Genomic DNA, 21555 nt, shown 5'->3' on the forward strand with positions numbered 1-21555 from the left:
TGAAGCAAAAGCTGCTGTAATAAAAGCTACCAGCAGGTGGCTTTTGCTTCATTAGTGCCACGAGGGCAGAGATTAACACAAGCACAGGAGGCTCATCCATTTCACAAAATGGATTCCTCCTAGTGCTTGAAATTAAAGGGGTTTAAACATTTTGTGTGCAAAATTTCACATAGGGCCTTTATTTAAAAATATGTTGAATATATGTTTTTTATTATGGCCCATCTTTTAAGAGAACATTGAGCGCACAATTCCTTTAACATTTAAAAAATACCAACCATCAATTAATTTCACCTTATAAAAGAAAAATATAAAAATAGAAACAAAATAAAAAGCTTTTTATTTTCTTTCACACAATACAATCTCCAAAAATCTTGCAATTGTCATATCCAATGATACCTCACATGGCTATTTAAAATCTTGGTCCAAAACTACTCTGTATTGTTTAAATCTGCATCTTGCACAGATTAAAACGGAGTTCGACCAAGGCAGAGCATTCCAACAAAAGGTGGCGGCTTGTTTCAATATGTTGGGAGCAATATTTACATACTCTCAAAGATCGCTCAATACCTTGTCTTACTCCTCTAACTTGCCCAGTAGAGAGTACATTCAATTTGAATCGTAACATTTCGCAACAATGCTTCCTGGAAGGATTTTTTTTTGTTAAAGTAGAAAGGTAGATCGTTATATGCTCGGATTACATATTTTAGATTATAAAATAGATAACCCAGAGCTAAGCGTTTCTACTCCAAATTCAAAGATATGTTTTTTTTGGTTCACATAGACCGCTGCCAACTTATCAAGGTTCAAATCATAGTCACTCAATAGTTTAACACATGTTTGGAACCATTCTATTAAAACTCTCGAAGAGCCGAGTAATTCTATATGAAGCTATGCTAATCTACAATTCACAGGTGGAAGCAAGAGGGACCTCAATAATTTTAATCATTTTCAATCTGCCTGTGCTTGTTAATGTTAAAGGACATTTGTACCGCGCACTATCACCACCGGAGTGGTCCCCTGGCAGCTCTGAAAGAGGAAGGGAGGATGGGTTAGTGGGAGGAAGCAGGAAAAGTGCAAGTGAGCAGTGATGTGCTGTTGGCGACCTTAGCCCGGTGGGTCCGTTGGCTGGGCCTGGGGTGTTTGCGGCCGGTAATCGTCGTGTACTGTTGTGCAAGTCTGTGTGTGTTTTTTGTTTTGTTGTTGCAGTGTAGTGAAGTTTGTGCGGTTTGTTGTGCTGTAGGTTTGTGGTTGTGTCTGGTCAGCAGTTTGAGAGGTGTATGCAGAGGGGGAAATTGTTAGTGGAATTGGTTAGTTGGCATATCTTTCCTGAATTGAGGCGCCTCTGTCCTGGTCTGGGCCCGTCTGGCATTCAAGGTCCCTTTCACATCTGGACCCCACCTCCACCCGCCTCCCTCACAACCCTCCGCCCCCCTGTCCTCCCATCATACTTCTGTGGCCAGTGCACCTGCCAATGTCCACAACTCAGCTAGTGTGTCGATTTCCAATATCTCGACAATCTCACAACATTGTGGTATCTGCTAGCAACTAAGGGGAGGGTGAGGGTGTTGGGTGGGAATGGCTGGGGTAGTTAACTCTGTCTCCATGCGTGTCGCCTGTGTTCCAGTCTATCCGGTGTCACCTGTCCAGGCGCCGTGGGTGGTTCCGTGTCGGTTCTGGGCTGTCAGTGTCGTTTCCTATTTAGTCATCCTTTTTCTCTTTTGTTTCGGTTTTCAGTTTGAGTCTGTGGTGCTGAAGAGCCAGGTTTTAAGTAATTTCCTGAATTTGTGGTGATCTTCGGTGTTTGATTTCTTTTGGGATGTTGTTTCAGGTTTTTGGCGGACAAGTGGTAGCAGGCGGTGCCTCCAAGTTTTTTCTTAAGGTATGGTTTTAGTTCCAGGCAGATTTTGTTGCTTGATCGGAGGGATCTCATTGGTTTGTAGATTGATATTTTCTTTTGTAGGAATTCTGCTCCTTGTCCACCGATTGCCCTGTGCGTTATGCACATGGTTTTGAAGGTGATGCGATGTTTAACTGGGAGCCAGTGTAGTGTTTTTAGGGCAGGAGTGATGTGGTGTCTTCTGGATAGTTTGAGTAGTCTGGCTGCAGCGTTTTAGATCCGTTGTCGTGTCTTCCGGAGGTATTCCGAGGTAGAAGCTGTTTGCATAGTCGATTCTTGAAATGATGGCGACTAGAGTTTTGTGCGTGAAGGAGAGGAAAGGTAGGATTCTTCTTGCCGTGTGGAGGAGGAAAAAACATTTCTTCACTGTTGCATTTATTTGTGGTTCTAAGGTTAGGGTGTTGTCCATCAGGACCCCCAGATTTTTTGCTACCTTAGATGGTGTTGTTGCAGTTCCCATTTCCGTTGGCCACGGGATGGCGATTTCGTTCTCTTGGTCTTTGGCTATGATCGTGATTTCTGTCTTTCCTGGGTTGATTTTCAGGTTGTCGTCATTGATCCAGTTGAAGACTTCTTTCAGACAATCGATTAGGGTTGAGTGATCGGCTTTGGTGTTTTTGATTTTGTAGATGATTTGAATATCATCTGCCTAGTTGTAGCATGTAATGTATTTTTTGAAGATTCTGATGATCGGAGTCTGGGTAGATGTTGAAATATAGTGGTGATAGTGAGGATCCTTGCGGCACTCCACAGTCGTTAACTCGTCGCGTGGATTTGAAGGGTTTAATCCATATGGTTTCTGTTCTGTCTGCTAGGAATGATTTAGTCCAGAGTAGTGCTGTGTCTGTTACGCCTATGTCTTCTAGTCTTTTGGTCAGGGTGTCATGGCTAACTGTGTCAAAGGCTGCAGAGAGGTCGAGCAGAATAAGGGCTGAGGTTGTGTTTGAATCTGCGTTAGTTTTTAGGTCGTCCCAGATGGATAGTAGTGCCGTTTCCATTCCTCTTGCTGGTCTGAAACCGACTTCAGCTTCGTCTAGCATGTGGCGTTTTTCTACGTGTTCTTGGGTAAGTTTATATAAGTAGGTTTCCAGGAGTTTTGCCGGGTAGGGAATGTTTGAGATCGGCCTGTAGTTGGAGGTCTTCTACATCGCCACTTGTGTTTTTTAGAAGTGGCTTGATATATATGCTGATTTGAAGATCCTTGGTACAGTCCCTGTTGCTAGTGATCAATTTAGAAGGTTTCTGTAATATTCTGCTTGCGTTCCATGTGCGAGGATTGATTTGTAGATGTCCGGGGGACAGGGATCCATGGGTGATCCAGCTTTCTTGCTGCGTTTTACCAGCATTGTGAATGCCTCTGCTGATATTTCAGGAAAGTTTTTGAGTTCACGTTTTGGTTCTGTGTTCTTTTCGGTTGGTTGTATGTTGTGGTTGGTCTCTCTTGTATGATTTGTAAAAATACAAGGCCTAACATCATGCCTAATAACTGACATGGGAGTCCCCTTAGGAAATAATGACTACTTTATCCCAAGTAGTTGCCAGCAGACCCGACTCTACTCCATACAGAAGTAGAAGTACAACCTTTTGATTAAAGTATTTGATCATTGGAATGGCTGAATATCTCCCAAACTTCCTATCAAATGCTTACGTTTCAGTAGTGTTCAACCTGGATTTTTTGATCAACCGATCAAAACCGTTCTGTTTCGATCTCCTAGAGCCTATATCTACACCCAAATATTACATTTTGCTATTGGCCACTTAAATTTGGGGTTATGTTTAACATAATTTAGCACTAGAATTTTAGATTGTAGCACTGGATCTGCAATTAAATGTAAACCAAAGTATGTATTCTTTGACTGATCAGCATCTCTTTCCTTCAGTAAAATGGCCATTAAGGATAGGGCTCTCAGTTATAAGGGAGGGCACATCCAGATTGCCAGGAGGGTGTGAAGTTGTCTATTAAAGTGTGGTCCCCTCTGCTAATGGGATAATGGCTGATGTCCCTGTCCCACAGAACAGGAGCAGGTGTGTTTCCAAGATGCATGGGCATTCTCTAGAGCCTTGGTTATTCGCAAATTTGCAACCATTTGGTTACATTGACCTACACATAGGGATCAAAAATATTTTCTGTGGTATCAAGTGATGTTCTAGTGTTTTCTAAACCAAGAACCTCTAGAGGAAAAAGTATGGAGCTGAGGGTATGGAATTTGAGCTAGCCTCCCGTTTTTCATTTTTTTTATGAGACTTAATTCTCTAACAAGGTCATTGGCAGTCTTCCGCTAGTCTCTGCTGAAAACATTGACTTGCAGTATGTGCATATTTGCAACCTCTCTCATTGGAGGTGTGGGGCTTACACACGTATCTTGGTATGTGCAATCCACTTCATACATCTTTGACTTATGCTTTTCCTTTTGAAGCGTGCAAATCCTGACAGAGTAGACGTCTGACGACCTGTGAATTTTATTTGCACAAGTATTCTGCGTTCGCAATAGTCCACTATTCTGAATTGCAGTCTTTCAGCAATTTACTTTTTAAAATGTCTTAAATTCAGTTAACAGTGTCTTGGGCATTTCATGAAAGATGTTTTAACATGTCACATTTGCTTTGACACTTGAGATGTACCAATCCGTGTTCCACTTATTTGAGGGCTAGCGACCCGTTAAGTCTTTATGATCTATATCTAGCCTGTGGGGGTTTTATAGTATGAATATATGACAGTGACTATAAAAATGCATAAGAGAATATGGTGCATCTTTCTGTCCTACACCTTGTGGTTGGAGCACTAATTAATATAGAATGGACTTCACAGAATGGGTGGATGGCAAGACAAATCATGTTTGCCTGTAAATATGGTAAAATAATGTCCAAAATGTGCACTATTCTTGTATGCTGTGGTCCGGCTTGTGAAGTGAATTGGACCTTGCTGCAAGACTGGTTAAACTGTAGAGGGTAATACCCATGCAGGTTTGCATTGGTAGCTGGTAGCGTGGGATGATCGCCCCTTTAATATGGAATTGTCCACACATGGGCAAAACTCATGCGAAACGCAAGGTATTGCAACTAAGCCATTATCTTGTAACAGTGTCTCGATGCCCCCGGACTGTGTGCGTGTGCTTTATAAATGCAAATACATTAAAAATTAATCGCCATGAATGTCCTTTGAAGACATGTGGGAGTCAAATCGAACAGAAGGAGGTCATTGGCATATGCCAAATTTATTTGTACGTTTCCCAACCTTGGGGGTAAACTTCTCCTAGATTACAGGTATTTAAGCTGTTCGGAAAGGGGGCCAACACAACACTGACGCAACTCACAGTGGCTGCTCACCCACCCTGTACAGTTTTCATCTTGATCCAGGCGCACCCTCACATTGGTGTCAGTAACGCAATCAATATACCTACCAAGGCTACCGGGCATTCCAGCTCTACGTTTTGCACACAGGCATTTCCAATTTACTCTATAAAAAGCCTGTGAGATATCCAGGAAACCACAAGAGGGTTGCCTTTTCTCTTGTTTGGCCTGTACTTGCAAAAAACTGATCACTAAACAAGCCCAATCCCTGTCTAAAGCCATATTGAAATTTATCAACGACATTTTTCTTGCTTGCCCACCTCTGTAATTGATCCAAGATGATGGTCCCAAAAATCCTGCTGAATGCACCAAGAAGGGAGACGGGGCGATAGATTGAATGGCTCCATCTCCCTTTTTGTAAGTTACAATGATTGCTCCCCCCCCCCACTCAAGATAGTTTTTTGTCTTTACAATTTCGCAATAAAGTACATACAAATAAGCTGCCCAAAGGTTCGAGTCAGACTTAAATGTGGCATTTGTGAGACTGTGCCAGGAGTATTTCGAAGCCTTGCTTTTCATGATAGCTCCCCTTACAGACCGCACGTCTATTTTAACACCTTTTAAAGCAATTACTTTTCAATGCGGGCACTTCCTCCACCCCCTCGTTTGAGCGATAACGCTTACTGAGATGAGTCCCACACAGAAGGTACGTGCTGGCTTTGAACAGCTGACTGATTGGACAGATCTTTAATCAGTCTCCAATTCAGATAAATGCTGGCGCGAGCGCCGAAGGATGAGAAGTATCTGTGGGGCAAAGAGGGTGCGCCTCTCACCCAACGATATATTGTGGGGACAGGAACTTATAGGTAAAGTAGTTTTGCTCCTAGAGTTACATACCGTGGCTCTGGAGCAGCTGCATTATCAGTCGCACACTTCGACGACAAATAGCTGCAGACCTTAGGAAGACTGGCGCATCCCAAAAGTACAGGAACATGTTAGTTGATAGCTAATTGTGGGACATCAGTTCAACAATGGAAACTCTGAGATCCTTTAAGGTGACATTGCCCAGACCCTCAGGGCCTTTCAGAGAACGTCATATTGACTACATGGAGATGATAAACGGGTGTAGTCATTTTGGTTCTTTTATTGTTGTAGTTTGTCCATTTTCCTGATGGCTTGAGAGTGTACCCTGTGCAAACCCAGGTGCAAAATCAGCAGCTAAATTCGTGGTGCAGGAGGTTACTGCCACGGTGGGGAATATGGACAGTCGTAAAATCTGATAATGGGACCGGCTTTTATTAATGAGCATTTTGCTGAAATTCTCCATTGGGCACAAAGCATGTGTTTTCGGTTAAACAACCACGAACCAAGAGTATTGTGAAGGCATTAACAGCCTATTAAAGAACAGTCTAGCAAAGCTGCGTTTCGATTTGGAGAAGAATTGGGTGCATTGCACTGCCTTCCCCTGGCTCGGTTTACCTCCGAAACGCACCACTCTAGTCCACACGAGAGTCACAGGAAAAATGCATACATCGCTTTCTGCACAGCATCAGATGCTCAGAAGTCCTCTGAAATACTAGGAGTAGTTTAGGGCCTACCATAGGGACAACACTCATGCTGTCAGACATATCTTCACAGGTTGCTTTTCATCAACAGCAGGCTACAACAGAGGTAATCTATCAAGAGGCTGAAGTTCTCCCTTGGGACTCAGTGTATATTTGGTCCTTTGTCTGAAGTTGGGCTGATCGACACTTCCATGGCACTTACAGGGTTGTCTATGCAACTCCCAGTACTGTGAAGGTGGAGGGCAACACATGCTGGATACACCTGTCTGATGTCTGAAAGCATACCAGCACTCTGCCACCCACACAAAGCACCAAGCAATATCGGTTGATAAATACTTAAGTTAAGTAGGCCATGGAAGTCTTAGCTAGTTCCAAATGCCTGTGTGAATAGAGTGACTGATGAATATTGCAGAGTGGGAAAACCTAAGTGCTAGGACGTATTTTGTTTCTCTTTTCTGCTCTCCCTTTTTAGGTGCGACAAGTAATGTAAATGTTTGTGCGTTTAGTGTGGTAGGTTTTGGGAAATGTTCATGTCCAGACCAAAAAAAGAGATATTGGCCACAATTTAATTGCAGATGAAGGGATGAGTCGTGATGGTACTTTGGATGTGCATAGCTTTGCCACAGATATGTGGTATAGACATTTGAGAAGGGTGTGGAGAAAAAGGTCTGCAGATTCTTGCTTCGGGCGTTCCCAGAACATTTATTCCAAGCAGTGTCCCCAAAGATAGCAGTGTTTTGTGCACCTAGCCCTATGCAGAGTATGAGGGCAATTTAATGGACAGTCGGTCGAGGCTTAAAAGGAGCATGAAAATGTACGATGCAACTCAAGAGCACAATTGAAAAACGAAGGTTCCGTTATTTACCATAATCGATGGGAGCATGGGGTAATGAGTTGCAGAGCAGGAGGAATGACGGGCATACTGAAGAAGCAGTGACACAGATTAATCTGTATGTGAAAAGTCTTACGTGGCTTAAGGAGACAGAGAAACCTGTTGAGATCCAGTTACTTACACGTTTTTCTACGTTTGTGTTTTAAGGGCGATTCCACTGTGCCGGGCAGCACGAACTACAGTTCAGTCCTTTGTATCACTGATCTTGCTGGAGGGACGTCTGCACTATTTGGTCTTTACTTGTCTTGCAGGCGTTTTGCACATCTCCAACGCACTCCAGCTTGGCAGGGAGTGTGCAGTACCTGTTAGGGAGAATTCTCTTATAAGGCTAATTTCCCAAACCTAGTGAGTCCCCCAGCAGCTTTGCTGGATTTTTGGGGTTTGTATTTTTCTTCTGCTAAGAGTGAGACTCTTTTCCTCCCACTCTTAGGCATGATTTGAGGTATGTCTGACTTTGTGTGCTTATGGGCTATGGGGTCTTTTACTCCATAGGGTATCAACTGTTTTCCATGTGTGTTACACAGCACCCTCAGTGCAGTAACACAGGGGTGTCAGTGACCCCCAAACAGACTCCATACCCTGGGACTGACTACCGTCTCCGAGGGCATGTAAAGTCGCCATTGACTTCACTAGTCCAAAATTTTGAACAGAACCAGTACAAACCATCATATTGTGGAAGTACTGGAAGGGGTTAATTAGATTGCCCCTGGGTCTGTTTTCAAGGGGGCACTGTCCAGTCCCACTTGTCGAGTTTCTGGCTGGTGGCAGTGGTTATCACGCAAAATATTCCACCGGAATATTTCCTATGGGATTTTCCCATTGATTTTAAACGCACCACGTTTTGGTGCAATGTTAAAGATACCGCTGATTTATTTATTTAATATTAAATCAACGGTGGGGTCTTTTTTGCCAGAACTCTTTTAAAATGGCATTTGTGTCCGTCTCTAACTCCAACCAAGGTCGGGCCTTTTGTTCCACTTTTTGGCGGGCTTCTCCACAGAAGCCGTCCAAATGGTGCCACAGGATGTGTGGGGAGGGGAATTGGCACCCTGGACTGCGTTGCCTCAGCAACCCAAGCCACACTCTATTCTGATTGGCCCAGTGGTGAGCCGCCCGGCTCACCACTTAACATGTTTGAGTGACAGCTAGGCTGTTGAATGGGGGTTTTCTGCATAAAAGCAGGGATTTTGGGACTGGAACTTCAGAAGTTGCCACAGGACCTAAAAATCCGAAGAGGGAAGAATCTGGGCCATCTGCAACGACACCACCGGTGGAGCCCTGCTGCAACGAACTCACCACTTTCCCCAACGACAAGAGAAGATCTTATGCTGGACGAGTCTTCTTCCTCTGAGCTGGTGGGACCAACCAGTTCGCCCCTTTCACCTTCCAAAGACGTCTCTTGGTCGAATCGCTGTGCCAAGCATTCCGGTGGCCGGATAGCCAAGCTTCACCACGTTGACCGCAAATAAAAGGAACGCGCCTTTTAACCGACAAACTCCGCGGCTGGTTTCATCCCTGTGCAGTGCAACAACTACAAGTTTCCTCCTCGACGAGACCACCTCTTCCCCTGGTCGAAACAACAAACTGCAACCACTGCCAGGAACAACTGCCACCGCTGGAGCTTCCCCTCTTTAAAGGTACTGTGTTCTGCCTGGCCTCCCTTTCTTCGTTTTGCCCAAGGTGACCCTTAAATCCTTGGCTTTCCAACTGGGTTGGCCCCAGACCTAACTTTAACTTCTTGAATCACCCCAACCTCTTTTGAACATTCTGCAAAGACTTTTAGTACATTTTAAACTGTGATCTTAGGCACATTTCGCTTTGCTCCATTGAAAGTGGGCCTGGCCTATGAACTTTGGCTCTACAGTGTATACTGCCTTTACTCCCTGGCTTTCAACTTCTAAAAGTGTTGGGACCTGTTTTATTTCTATGCTCTGCCTTTTTCTCTCCCTTTAACTTAACTATTGGAGTGCCATCTAGGTTACGCGCTCACACCTGTTTTAACAAATCGTGGTGTTTTAACTACGACTTGTCTAATAGTTATCAAGGGAGGTGTGTATACTTTACCTGACTGTGGTTTAACTTGCTTTTGATTCAGAGTGCTAGTGTATTGCCTAAAGTGTGTTTTAAATAAATATATACTTTTGATACAAAGCTCTGGTCAGTGTTTGTTTGCTCTACCGTGTTTTTAGCCCTATTGTGTATACTCTATATACTGCCCTACTCTTCTTGAGAGAGGTCTGACTGCTCAGCCACAGCTACCAGGTAAATCTGGGTGGTGCAGACTGCTACCAATTGGGTTTACTGCTTACTCCTGTAGTCTTAATCTTTTTGCAGTCTTCCCCAAGGGAACTGCACAGGATTCTGCCTAACAGTATAGTTACACTGCACTCCCCAATCATGGTTGTGTCTGAAGCCCATTTGACATTCTCAAACATATTGCCTCGAGCAATTTCTGACTTTTTTGATTCCTGTTCCCCTTGCATCCCTTTTTTTCCATCTAATGTGAATTGACTTAAGACTCTGAATGGACATGAGAACTGAACTTTTGAGAAGACATAACTGTCAACTTCTTCAGAGGCATTAAAGAACATTCCGAATGGGTTTTGTCTCTTCAGCAGGGCCAAAATGGTCTTCCCCCTCCATCCTAGACCCTGACGTACAGGCCAGCGCTTATGCAAATTGGCTGCAGGTCAACAGGAAGGAGTGGCTCCTTTTTATGAACCAGAGTTCACGTTGAGTTCAATAAAGGAGGAAATGAGAGCCTTGCGTCTTAGGACATTGCACAAAAGCTGCATCCTTGATCCATCAGCTATGGAGGCTGGGGTTTTTTCAATGTCAAATAGGGAGTAAGTGTTGTACCACAAATGATTTGGATAATGGGACCCCGTCCATAACAATTAGAGCACTACACAAACTTGAGTGGCCATGGAGGAGGCTGGGATTGAAGACAATACTTGGATAGACTCATTGTCCTGGGTGCCCTCCTGGATAAGCATCACTGAAGATACCGATGCCAATTTGTTTTTTGCTTACCTTTTTTGTTCCCCTCAGGTGCTCCTGAGATCTTGTTCTCAGAGACCCATTACAGCAGCGATGTTAGTTATACTCTCTGCGGTTAAGGACAATTCCATCTCAAATCACATGGGCACACAAACTGTGTTGGAGATGAATCCAGGGTCAATTGGGCCTCCAGGTACTCTTGCGTCCTCCACTGGATTTGGACGATTATGGCGTGTTGGGTAGATGGCAGAAGGAATGGTGGACGGTTATTGTCTTGTATGCTGGAGCAGTACACCCAAAGTGGGAAGAGCATGCAGGATGTTTGCACAGTTTGGGTTCGAGAAGATTTTATAAGAGTGAGAATTAAATGTATTAACTAAAAGGAGGGAAATGTTGGGACCCACGTTTCGTGTCCCAACATAGGGAAGAGGTTCACGGTGCACACGTTATATTCAAACAATGGTGTGGCTAGGTTAGACGCAATGTTGCAATTCAACATGTGTTCAATCTAGGTAAATGTGACTGTTTAGTTTGGATGCCTTTTAGTTAAGCATCACGTAGCAACAATGTTCCTGGGGACACAATGTAATTGTGCAATGTACAAACTGCAGTGCGTGGGAAGCAAGGCGCTTTATGGATGCGAGAGAGAAAATCAAGGGGAAAGCCACTGAGGGGTGCGGTAGTCCGGAAAAATGTAAACGTGGGATTCAATAATGGATTAGATGGGAGTTCTGTTCTGTGATCTTGGGGGTAAATGGAGATTGGTGAGTACATCGAAATATCACCATAGCGTTGTTCTCCCATAGCCGAGGTGGGCTTTGCAAGGGCTGAAGGGTTAAATGACAAGGTCAAGGAAGGAGGAATGAAGCCAACCACATTTTGGCAGCTGGCAATAGCATCAAATGGTTACTCGAGGAGAATATTAAATCAAGTGCCATTCGGTCGGGGCTTTATGATTACATGGTATTGTGGATATGGGGATCAAATCTTCCTGGGAGCACAAAGTCTTGTTAAGTCCGATCAAAAGGAGATTAGAATTGGGGTTAGTTAATAAAACTGTTCCATGTGAAAATAACCCTTTTAAAAAGGTCTCAAGCGAAGGTTAATCACCGTAGTGACCACCTTACTCCTAGTCCATAGTCCCCTTTCCTCCATACTTCTGGGGCACAAAAAGAAACAACTAAATTACCCCTCTCAGTCCACCTTGATAGCTTGGCAGGAGGAAGTGGGGATATGTTATCCATTTCACATATCCAAACTTATATACGAATCATATGTTGCCATTGTGTTACAAAAAATGAACACATTTTATTAAAGACATTCAATAAAAAACCTTATCAGTAATAGGTGCTTTCCGCAAGGCACTTAATACTACAGAGTAAAAGATAAAAGTCCAAATATTCAACACTTAATGTTGGTGACTGTGGTTAGTAAGTGACATACATTGTTGATCACAAAAAAATGCTGATTTTATAATGTTCGTGCATTGCATTCAAGGGGAGGCAATTATGTATGAAAAAGTTTTTTTGTCTTTCAGAAAATAGTTTGTGTTTTTCGGCTAACAATTTACATCAACATCATCCATGGTGTTCTGCTCATCTCAATGTAGCCCTCTTCAGGACGGTTCATTTGTTAATTAGTTGACAAGAGGTTCAAAAAAATATTCCCCCATGGATCACAATTTGTCGGATACTGTGAGATAAATGACAAAGTGTAGAAATTGTGTGTTAGTGAATATTCTAAAAAGGCTTTTTTTTTATAAAATCGGAAACATTCATGGCATAGTTCATATATTTTGGGATTTTTTGAATTCCCATATATACATTCCACTGACCTTGTCAGTATCTTATGGTTGGACTGGAGCGAAGTTTACTGCTGAAGGATATTTCTTCCTTTCTATGGGTTGCATGAAGCGATAACCCTTTTAAATTCTGCCTCACGCTTATTTGGAAGTAAGTCAAATTGCAAATTGTGGATATCTTCCTTTGTAGATGCAGTTTTCCTGGTGTGTCTGCTGCTATATGCCTTTCTTTCTGGCAATGGAACCTATTTGTAGAAAAAAACCCACATTACTTAGAACTGTTCATTTTCTGTGGTTTTCTAAGGCATTGTCATTTATCGTGCACTAACCTGAGATCTTTCAAATGGCTTTCTTATTGGTATCGCGCTATGTTGTACAACAGGATAGAACGACGGGCTGCAATTGATTTGATCCGCCCTTTTTCCTTTGCTTCACAGGTCCTGCCCAGTCTCTACGGAACAGAGAGAAGTGGTATCATTGACTGCTCTTCTAGACTCAGGGTTAATTTCGGGTGCTGCATTAACTCCTTGTTGCATATTGCAAGTCAGCCGTAACAGGCTCTACTATACAGAAATCGCTGATTGTCCCATTGTTACTTACAGCACAGCGCGTCGGTGTACTCATCTGGTCTTATCTGACTCCTATGCAGAGTTCCACAGCATTCTCGCATCTCCAGCAGTGAAGGGTCTCGCTCTCAATTGTTTTGGGAACCGGATGTGTATTGCTTTTACACCCTGCCTCCCGTTTCGATGTAAGATCACGTGATGGGGCACTGGACTGACTGCCTTCATGCGGTCTTCTCCTGATACGTCCGACACGTTAGAAAGGTGCGCAGATGTAATTCATACCATTTGTCATAGTGCTCGTCATCTCTAAACAATAAAGAAAGGATTGGTGATGGACCGCAATGTTGGTCCTTCATGCTGCCATCTCTCTTCTGAAAGTGAAACATTTTTTCATGCTTGAATTCATGCACTTATAAATGTAGTGATTCGAATGTATTCGAGTTTTAAAAACAAACCATTTTTTTTCTTCTTTTTTCCTTTTCCAAACAAAGTCCAAAATGCAGGTCCTCAATTTATGGACATTTTATCAATTTCTTGTTCATTTCTTATCTTTTTTTCAATAAATGATATGTTAATCATCTTTTACGAATGTTTAATCTGGGGTGTATCTCATGGTTAATGCTCCCACCAGCTTCACAGGGGGAGAGGTCAGACTGACCCCTAACACCATAGGCATAAATCTGTGGACTGGTATTCCATGCGTCATGTCACATACTTATGTCCTAGTTATTCTTTTCCCCTTCAGGGATATTTTAAGGAAGGTGTTTAGACAAATTAGAAAAATATACCCCATTCAACTGCCGAATTTAGACCATTTCTGATGGTGCCCAGGTCAAAAATACATTTTTGTTCGCACTTGGAGTACTAAATCTCCGTTGCCACGTCTTTTTGAGATCTGTAATGTTTGGATAATGAACAAAAACATATCGCTAGGTTTAGGCGTTAGACGCAGATGGTGTGCCACAAGAGGTTTATTTGGAGTCTGGTTTCTAATGCTTGATCTGTGCTCCTCTATTAGTTGTTTAATTTGTCTTTTTGTTTTGCCGATGTATAAAAGTTGGCAGGAGCACTCGATTGCATATACGACCCATTGGGAGGAGCAGTTGGTGAATTAATTTAGCTGCCAGGCTTTTCCTTTTAGAGTAATGTCCTTCAGATTCTTTGTGAGGAGGCAGACGGAGCCGTTCCCGTATTTGAAGTGTCCATTTACTGGTGGTAATTCCCATAATGTACTTTGTGTGTCCGGTTTCCAGGTTTCCTTTGGGTGAGTATGAACTAGACTATTTCTCAGATTCTTTTGTCTTTTAAATGCAAACCTAGGTGGGGCTGGGTTGAAGTCACCCGTTTCGATTATATGCCCGTTTTTTATTACCAGCTTGCTGTGGCTGATGGGGCTGAATGTAGTCACATGTTATTTTCTCCACAGTTGTTTTATTCATTTGATTCAAGCATAAGTCACGATTTCTATTTTTTGCCCTTTTATATGCCATGTTTTTTTGTTTTTTCGGGTAGCCTCTTTTCTCTAGGCGTCGTTTCAGATGTTTCCCATGGATCTTATAATCCTCCAGAAGAGTGCAATTTCTTCGAACTCTTAGGAATTGGCCTATTGGGAGATTGGGTTTTAAACTGGCAGGATGGTAGCTCTGGTACTCCAAAAGTGTGTTCTTATCCCTGCTCTTTCTGAAGAGTTTGGTAATAAGTGTACCATCATCCTGAAGTTTGATTTCTAAATCTAGAAAAGGTATAGTTTCCATGTCGTAGTTCATCATGAAACTGATGTTGGTGTTGCGTTGGTTCAGCCAGTGATGAAATTCCAGAAGTTGATTAACTGTGCCTCTCCAGATTAAAAAACATTCATCTATATACCGATGCCAGGCACCAATATTGATTTGGTATGGATTTGTGATGTGTTGTATTGAATGACTTTCTACATAGTCCATATACAAATTGGCAATATCTGGGGCGAAGGTGGCGCCCATACTGGTCCCATGTTTTTGGTTGTAGAAGACATCTTCACATAGGAAATAGTTTTCCATTAAAGCCAATCTAGCACACTCCAAGATGAAGGCAGTGGGGACTGTTTTTTTGGTGTTCATATTGCGTGGATTTAAGTATTGTTCTAGGACATGTAGGCATTCTAGTTGAGGAATGCTTGTATATGAAGCCACCACGTCCAGGGTTACCAAGATATCGCCTGGTTGAGTATGAATGGGATCTAGAATTTATGATACTGGTAGTGTCTTATGTATGATTTCATTTTTAGAACGAAAGGTCTCCGGAACCAGTCAACATAAATGGACAGAGGCTCAAGGAAAGAAAATGTAGTCCTTCCTCTCTTTCTACGTGGGGCCCGGCACGCAGCTGTAACCCTGCCCATCTTGGCTCCGCCCCGCGCATCGGCCATCAGTCCTTTTCTATCGCCATGTCAGAGACCTTTAAGCAATAATAGAGGAACCCTATTGGAGGGGACGACGGACGGGCGTATGGAGGAAAGGGGACTATGGACTAGGAGTAAGGCAGTCACTACGTTGAGTAACTATTATACTCCTACGTCCCATCCCATTTCCTCCATACTTCTGGGAGATTCCCAAGCACTCCTCACAGGAACTACGGGTGGATGAAACCCCCTACTGAAAAATGTTTCTCAGCACAGCCTGGCAAAACTGAGCATCAGATCTGAAGCTCAGGGCCAAACAGTAATGTTTACAAAAAGGCCAATGGGGAGGCCCAAATAGCCACTTTCGCGATGGTCTCTCAGGGGACATACTTTTGAAAGGCAACAGCAGCTGCCTTGCAGTGTACCAGATGTGCATGAATCCCTTTAGGAGGCTAAAGACCCTGAACAGTGCAAGACTCCGTAATACAGGCAGCAATCCATCTGGAGATAGTCGCTTTGGAGGCCTGGTTACCTTGCGGATTACCAAAGGTCACCAATAGTTAAGAACTCCTAAATTCAGATGTTCCGTCGAGATAGAACTTAAGAGCTCTAGCATCCAGGCAATACAAAACCCTCTCAGCTTCCAAAGCCGGGTTTGGAAAGAAGACAGGCAGGGAGATTGATTTAGATGGAAATCAGAAACCACCTATGGTAGGAAAGAAAGATTTGTCCTTAGGACAAACTTATCCTTGTGGAAAGCCAAGAAGGGATGCTCCACCGACAAAGCTTGGAGCTCACTCACACTCCTTGCCGAAGTAACGGCGACCAGCAAAGACACCTTCCACAAAAAGTGCTTAAGATATACCATAACCATTGGTTCGAAAGGCTTCTGGCACAAGGCCTTAAGGACCACATTCAGATCCCACGTCTGCTGCGGTTTGCGAACAGGAGGGTAAAGACGCATTAGACCTGTAAAGTGCCTTTTAACCACTGGATTTGACAGTGAAAAAGCACTGGTCTGTGGATAGGTAGGCGGCCACAGCCGAAAGATAAGTCCTGCATGACAGGACATGAATGCCCAACTTGGCTAGATGAGAGACGAAGGCCAGCACTGTGTCAATCGTAGCCACCCTAGGGTCCCGCTGTTTGGCTAACCACCAGTGACAGAACCGAAGCCATTTGCTTCTGTACTGAGACCTCGTCGAGGGCTTCCTGGCTGCCTGACTAATGGGCATGATGTCAGCAGACAGGTTGAGATGTTCTAAAGATCTTAACTCGGGCACCATGCCGCCAAGCTGAACGATTGTGGGGAGGGGTGCCACAGCTGCCAATCTCTGGTGAAGCAGATCGGGAACCAACGGAAGCCTGATCGGTGCACACACCTTTGAAGCTCTGAAAACCAGAACCTGGCTGGCTACCACAGAGCTATGAGCTGAAGAGAACAGTCCACCGTGTTCCTCAGCTTGCAAATCATCCGATGAATCAGGCGGGAAAGCATAGGCCCTCATGTTGTGCCAGGGAATCTCGAGAGCATCTCGCAGAGAGGAGGCTACCAGCCCATTTCTGGAGGCATACAGAGGAAGTTTGTTTGCCGATGTTGCGAAGAGGTCCACTTGGAGTGCCCCAACACAGGAATATCTGTAAGAGGACCTCCGCTTTCAATTCACACTCGTAGCTGACCATTGTTCGTCGGCTGAGGGCATCTGCCGTAACATTCAGCTGGCCCGGGATGTGTACTGCCACCAGCCAGACGCCATGCTGAACGCCCATTCCCAAATCTGAATGGCAAGATCCACAAGAGGAGGGGACTTGGTTCCCCCCTGCTTTTTCATGTAAAATATGGACACCACATTGTCCGTGCGGACACAAACCACTTTGCTGGCAATGACCGGCATGAACCCCTTGAGCGCCAGGAAGATCGCCAGAAGCTCCACATTTATATGAAGGAACTTGTCTTGGGGCGACCAGAGGTCGGAGACCGGAAGATCCAATGTTGCACCCCATTCCAGAAGGGAGGAGTCAGTCGTGATTGTCACCATCAGAGCGGGGTCTTGAAAACCCGCACCCACCGGCAGGTTGCTGAGAGACGACCACCACACAAGGTCCATTCTAATGAAAGCCGGAATCGATATGATCTCGGAGTCCGGATCCATAGCCTGATGCCAAGAACGCCAAAGAGCCATCTGCGTCCACCTCATCTTGAGCCAAGCAACAGGCAATACGCACAAGGCCATCAGGCCCAGAAGCCTCTGGAACCACCAGGCCGACATGCTCTCCGACTATCTGACACATGGCCAACAGATCTGTCATTCTGTCCCCCAGTCAGGTAAACTCTGCAGTCGATCGTGTTCCGGCGAAAACCCAGGAAAGTAAAATCCTGAGAGACCAGATTGCCGCCAGTTCACTGACAGCCCAAGGTGGAAATGGAGCTGGAGGAGAGACTGAAGATTGCTCGAGGCTTTCAGCGGGAAAGGACGGCAACAGCCAATCGTTCAAATACGGATACACATGGATACCCTGGAGATAGGTTGCAATAATCAACATCTTCGTAAAGACACATGGTGCCGAGCTGAGGCCAAAGGGGAGCACTCTGAGATACCTACGTTTTTCCTCCCCTACAGAAAAACTTAGGTATCTCCGGTGTGGAGTCCAGATCAGAATATGCATATACGCATCCTGAAGGTCCACCACGCTGAGCCAATCGCCCTTCTGCAAGAAGGACCATCTGAAAAGGCGTGATCTTGAATTTCTCTTGGGGTAGAGAAAGATTGAACTGGGAAAGGTCTAGGATAGTGCGCAGGCCAGCCTGGTTGGGTTTGGGCACCGTAAACAGCCAGGAGTAGAAGCCCTCCCCTCGCTCCCCTAGAAGAACGGGTTGCACCGCTCTGAGATCCAGTAATTTCTGAATTTCGGCTTTAAGGGAGGGCGACCCCGACTGCTGAAAGGGAGAATTGACATATGGGGTAGGGGGAAGGGGGAAGCGGAAGCTCGCCCGAGCGACTGACAAGACCCATCGGTACTCGTGATGCTCTGCCACGCCTCCCAATGAGATGCAATGCGTCCACCCACTGGGGGCTCGTGCAAGCGCAGAGAACCCTCATTTAGCTGGTTTCTCTGTGGCGGCACCATCTGAACCTGAGGAGGAGGCTGAGGAGCAGGAGAAAAACCGACCGTTGCTGCCTTTGGTGGGAATTTCCTGAAAGGGCGTCAACCCAGCGGGATTTTCGATCTAAAAAAACCCTGAAACCAGACGAAGGCCGAGGCTGCAACAACGATCTGTATCCTGAAAGGTGGTTTTACCAGGACAGACAAGGACTTGGCGGTATAAGTGCTGTCCTTAGTTTTGGTAAACTCCACATCTGTTGTAGAATGAAAGAGCTCCTTGCCATCAAAAGGCAGGTCCAAAACCTTATCCTGCACCTCCTTAGAGAACTTGGTGGCGTGCAACCACGCCTGTCAAGAGCCGTCAACACCCAGCATAATGCCCCGAGGTCGACGTGATGAGCCACAGCCTCAAGCAGACCATGGGCCAAGACTCTGGCATCAGATAAACCAGCCTTAAAGTCTTCCAGCTTCTCGACCGGAATGAACTCCTCGAACTCGACGGACCTTTCCACATCTTCATATTCGTCCCTGCTAACAGCAGTTCTGCATTAGCCTGCCGGAGCGGCAAGGCCGAGTTAGCGAAAATCTTCCTCCCAAGGGAGTCCAGGAGTTTGTCCTCTTTCCCCAGAACCTGAGTCGCCGTCGTAGAAGAGGACGCTGCAGGCCTGGACTGCAAAGTGGCCGCGGCCACTACTGTGGAGGTGGGGGTCAGACAAGATGACAGGGCCACCTCTTCCGAAGAATGCAGCCTGTAACGCGTGTCAATGTTCCCAGACCCTACGGACCTTGGCCAAAACATCCTTCTGCAAGAACAGGCCAGTATGCTGCGAAGGAGACAGGGCAAACGCCTGACGAGAGGTATCCATGCAAAGCATAAGGCCCCGGGCCGACGCGTCGACATAATGCGCCGCTGCCTCTAGCAAATCCTGCGCCAGGACCCTGGCATCTGACAATCCTGCTTTGAAATCTTCTAGCTTTTCAGCGGGAATAAACTCCTCAAACTCCAACAAACCTTTCCACATCTTCATATTCGCCCCCGCTAACACCAGTTCTGCATTGGCCTGACAACTGCAGGGCTGAATTAGCACAAATCTTCCTCCAAAGGGAGTCAAGTAGCTTGTCCTCTTTGGCCAGAACCTGTGCAGCCATCGTAGAAAAGGATGCTGCAGGTCTGGATTGCAAAGTAGCTGCAGCCACTACCGTGGAATAGAGGGGCAGACATGATAAGGCCAACTCTTAAGAATGGAGCCTGTAGCGCAAGTCAATTTTCTTGTTGACTAACAGTCCGGAGTGTGGTTTCTCCCAGACTTTACAGACCTCGGCCAAAACAACCTTCTGCAAGGACAAGCCGGAGAGGAGACAAGGTGAACGCCCCCGAAAGCACGCCCGCCTGCGGAGCGGATGCCTTGGGTACTGCAACATCCAACAGACATGTCCAGCACCCAGTCGTAAAAGACTGAGAGCGGGGCTAGTACTCGTTGTCCAGATAGCCCTGTGCGTCATCCGACAGGTCCGGATCAGGCTGAGTTGCCTCAGACACCACAATAGACTTGTCCACTGGGGACAACAGAGGCAGGGGTGGAAGAGTTGGGGAGGCTCAGCCGGTAAAGGCAGCGCCGGCGGAACCACAGGAACAGCAGCTGGGACTGTCGGCGCAGGTGGGCATATCGCCCTAAACCAGCCTCCTTTGAAACTTGCCGAAAAAGACGTCCTCCGCAGACAATTTAGGCGCGACTGGAGGAGGCCTCTCGAGTGCAGTAATTCCAGGGATGCAAGGGAGAGGGTTGCCAAGAGGACCCTTCCCCACTGGTGTCCACATATATCAAGGGCGCCGATGCCGCATGAAGTGAGACATTGTTCGGTAGGGGCATCCAAGCATTCCAGTCAAACTGGACGGAACTGATCTGCACAAGGAAAACGATGTTCACCTGAAAAACCACTCCCTACACCTAGGGCCAGTGGCATAATTTTAAAGGGAGGTATCCAAAATGGCCACCGTGGTCTTGCCTGGAACGGCTGTCATTTTGTCAGCACCTGAGAACTGCGACACGTCTAGAAGTGAGGCAGGGGTCCCCACAGGTGGGTCAGGGGTCTTCATCTTAGCCTTACCATAAGGAACCTCAGCCGAGGATGTTTCTGTGACATGCCATCAGCCAAACTAGCCTTCAAAGGAAGGACCTCAGCACTGCCGGTAATGGAGAGATTACAGTCCAAGACCTCACTCCATGCCCTCTCAACAGATCTAGAGTCACCACTAGAGCGGTAATGTTGAGATACACCTCACCGACAGACCTTAACAGGCCTCAGAACTGTTGGTCATCTTAGCCACTAAACGAGGGACATCGGACCAGAGTCCAATAAAAGACTCTCCACGACAGGCCTGGAACTTCCGTTCGGTATCAGCCTCACCTGAGGCCTCAGGGCGTACCCTTGTGTTTTTACGGGAAGCTCCAGACAAGGAGACCTCGAAGCAAGCTCCCGTACCCGACACCTCAGTAGAACTGGGCTCACAAATAGCCCCCACAGAAGGGGCCTCCGATTGTAATCCGGTGTCAATAGGCCCCTTACAGAGGCCCTCCAAGAAAACTCTGGTACACTTTTTAGGCCTAGAAGGCACCTCAGGGCAAGGCCCAGTAATGGAGCTTTTTTGACGCTCCTCCCGGACCGGGAAGGAGTCCCCCGCCGGGGTGCTCTAAAAAGTAAAGAACTCACCGGGCGTTTCTTCTCTTCGATGAAAGTGCACCAGGGGAGTACGGTGAAACACCTCCCACCGCTCCAAATGAAGTTGAAGCGCCCAGACCGGAAGGGAGTCGCAATAAAAACACGAGTCCCACCGGTGGTCCGGACCCAAACACTCTTAAAGAGAATGGGGATCCGTCCTAGCAAAGCGTCGCTGACGAGAACAATTTGGAAAGTCTAGCTGAAACGGCATAGACCGACTACCACGCAACCGCTAAGCCACAGCAAGAGAGGAAACTAAGGAATAAAATCTTTCGAAGATGCAAGTGCGTCCAGTCCCGAACGAGCGGAGAAAAGGACTGATGGGCGATCTGCTGGGTAG

At 45.7% G+C, this 21555-nt stretch overlaps 1 protein-coding gene across 4 annotated transcripts in view; it reads right to left on the reverse strand.

Annotated features, from left to right (window-relative positions):
- STAG1 (STAG1 cohesin complex component) overlaps positions 1 to 21555 on the reverse strand; it is a 2120576-nt gene that overhangs the window by 1696796 nt on the left and 402225 nt on the right. The window lies entirely within an intron of this gene.

The sequence above is a fragment of the Ambystoma mexicanum genome, chromosome 10 (genome assembly GCF_040938575.1).
Source record: "Ambystoma mexicanum isolate Mex_15411 chromosome 10, UKY_AmexF1_1, whole genome shotgun sequence".
NCBI lineage: Eukaryota > Metazoa > Chordata > Amphibia > Caudata > Ambystomatidae > Ambystoma > Ambystoma mexicanum.